The sequence below is a fragment of the Enhydra lutris genome, unplaced genomic scaffold (assembly GCF_002288905.1).
Source record: "Enhydra lutris kenyoni isolate GAN:26980312 unplaced genomic scaffold, ASM228890v2 scaffoldscaffold18, whole genome shotgun sequence".
Lineage (NCBI taxonomy): Eukaryota > Metazoa > Chordata > Mammalia > Carnivora > Mustelidae > Enhydra > Enhydra lutris.
Window position 1 is genome coordinate 9116643 of NW_019154102.1, and position 2796 is coordinate 9119438.

The following is a 2796-nucleotide window of genomic DNA, read 5'->3' on the forward strand; positions in this document are numbered from 1 at the left end:
TTTTATGCACGAAACAAGCCCCATTCCTTTGGCAGCAAAAAGAAGCAAGATAAATAATTAAGGGAGTATGAAGTCATCATTCATATCACATTAAAAAAGAATAACTCTGAGAGAGAGCTCTACTTTTGTCACAGTACTGGAATTTCCTCCCAGGTAATCAGAGCTCCCAGATGAAAAAGCAGAGTAAACCTGATGCATGTAACATTTAGTGTATTTACATTGAATCAACAAGCCACCTGGATACACAGAAGTACCCATTAGCCTTAAGTCCAGGAATAACAATGCTGTATATATATTCTTTCAGTTTTTAATTTACCTCCCATGACTATTCTGTTTGTGTAAACCTGAAATCCTTTCCAAGGTAAAGCTACTAAAAAGCATCTCTACTGCTGAATTAACAAGAAACACAAACCATGGGGGAAAATGTTGATAAAAATCTAATCCATTAAAACTTGAAACTGCAGTAATAAAAAAGATGTCATAAAAAAGATTAAAAGATAATCAGAAAAGGATTTGTGTTGGGTCGATGGCTCAGGGAATGCAGGAGGAACAATAGAAATGACTGCTGGGGCCGCCATCTTCCAGCCCCCTCTCCCCTCCTTCCTCAACCCTTGACTCTCCCACCAAAAGGATGTATGCCCAGGTCATGTCTCCATAGGTAACCCTATACCTATGCAGGAAACAGAAGTATCAGGAACCCCCTACCCCATACCAAATACCCTACCATATATGGATGTGAGCCTATGCCCTGCCTTGGCCCAATAAAAGACCCCCACCGACTCCCTCCCAGTGCGACTTCCCCGACTCTGCTTTCCAGAGTTGCGGAACCTCGCCCGAGGGTGCCCACCCCCTCCCGGTGTGACTTTCCTGGCTCCCCTTCTCCTGAGCCCTGAAACTTCCCAGAGAGTGCCTTTAATAAATCTTGCCTTGTGCCTACCTCACCTGGTGTTGTGTTTATCTCGCCTATAAAACCTTACAATTTGGGGCACCTGGGTGGCTCAGTGGGTTAAGCCTCTGCCTTCCACTCAGGTCATGATCTCAGGGTCCTAGAATCGAGCCCCGAATCAGGCTCTCTGCTCATCAGGGAGGCTGCTTCCCCCTCTCTTCTCTGCCTGCCTCTCTGCCTACTTGTGAGCTAGCTCATGCTCATTCTCTCTCTCTCTCTGTCAAATAAATAAAATCTTTAAAAAAAAAAAACCTTACAATTTGTATATAGATTTTTTTTATTTGTACAGTATGTATACTTTGGTCTCAAAGTTATAAATAAAACATATAGGGAATTAATTACCATGAAAATCAATTTTGTAACAATTCTCCCATTCCTTTAAGCTTTTGTTCAAATCCCAATTAGTTAAAAGATAATGTAATATTGGTTTCAGGATTTAATGATTCTTCACTTACATATAACACCCGTGCCCATCATAAGTGCCCTCCTTAATACCCATCACCCACTTAACCCATCCCCCCATTTCCTCCCTCCACCAACCCTCAGTCTGTTCTCTATAATTAGGAGTTTCTTGTGGTTTGCTTCCCTCTCTCTTTTTTTCCCATATGTTCATCTGTTTTGATTATTAAATTATACCTATGAGTGAAACCAAATGGTATATCTTTCCCTGACTTTTATCACTTAGCATAATATACTCTAGTTCCATCCACATCATGGCAAATGGCAAGATTGCATTCTTTTTAATGGCTGAGTAATATTCCATCGTGTGTGTGTGTGTGTGTGTGTTTATTTATAATTATATTTATAATTGATTTAGATGCATGCAATCAAGATGATGGGATGAGCGCAGTGAGACCAGTCATAGCAAAAAGGATACAAAAGTATAGTGAAGGCGAAATTCGATTTAACTTAATGGCCATTGTATCTGACAGAAAAATGATATATGAACAGAAGATAGCAGAGTTACAAAGACAGCTTGCTGAGGAACCCATGGATACAGACCAGAGTAATAATATGTTAAGTGCTATTCAGTCAGAGGTTGCCAAAAACGGGATGCTTATTGAAGAAGTACAGAAACTAAAAAGATACAAGATTGAAAATATCAGAAGGAAGCATAATTACCAGCCTTTCATTATGGAATTATTAAAGACTTTAGCAGAACACCAACAGTTAATACCACTAGTAGAAAAGGCAAAAGAAAAACAGAATGCAAAGAAAGCACAGGAAACCAAATGAAGAAGATGCGTTGGGATGTATACATATTTCTGCTTCTGCACTTATTTTCATGGAAACCATTAAGTATAAAGAACTTTGAGCAACATCCTAATTGACTCAGTGCATGTTTGGCAATAGTACCAGTCTGTCTTGTCTTTAATGCATGGATTCTTTCCCAACCTGCATCATGTGCATGTAGTGCATATTAAATAAAAGTGATATTAAGAGTGATATATATATATATATATATATATATATATATATATATATATATGCACACACACGCATACACACTACTTCTTTATCAATTCAGCAGTTGATGGATGTTTGAGCTCTTTCCATTATTTGGCTATCCTTGATAGTGCTGCTATAAACATGGGGGTGTGCACCTTTGAACCTGTAATTTTGTATCTTTCGGGTAAATGGGTCATAGGGTAATTCTATTTCTAACTTTTTGAGGAATCTCCACACTGTCTTCCAGAGTGGCTGCACTAGATTGCATTCCCAGGAAGAGTGTGAGAGGGTTCCCCTCTCTCCACATCTTTGCCAACATGTGTTGCCTCCTGTGCTGCTAATTTAAGCCATTCTGACTAGTGGGAGGTAGTATTTCATCGTGGTTTTGATTTGTATTTCCC

At 39.3% G+C, this 2796-nt stretch overlaps 1 pseudogene across 1 annotated transcript; it reads left to right on the top strand.

The window, feature by feature from the left end:
• The first annotated feature begins 1758 nt into the window (after positions 1-1758).
• LOC111148184 lies at positions 1759-2383 on the top strand (annotated as a pseudogene). Its single transcript, XR_002640677.1, has one exon. The product of XR_002640677.1 is annotated as a ubiquitin carboxyl-terminal hydrolase isozyme L5 pseudogene (transcript).
• The last annotated feature ends 413 nt before the right edge of the window (positions 2384-2796 follow it).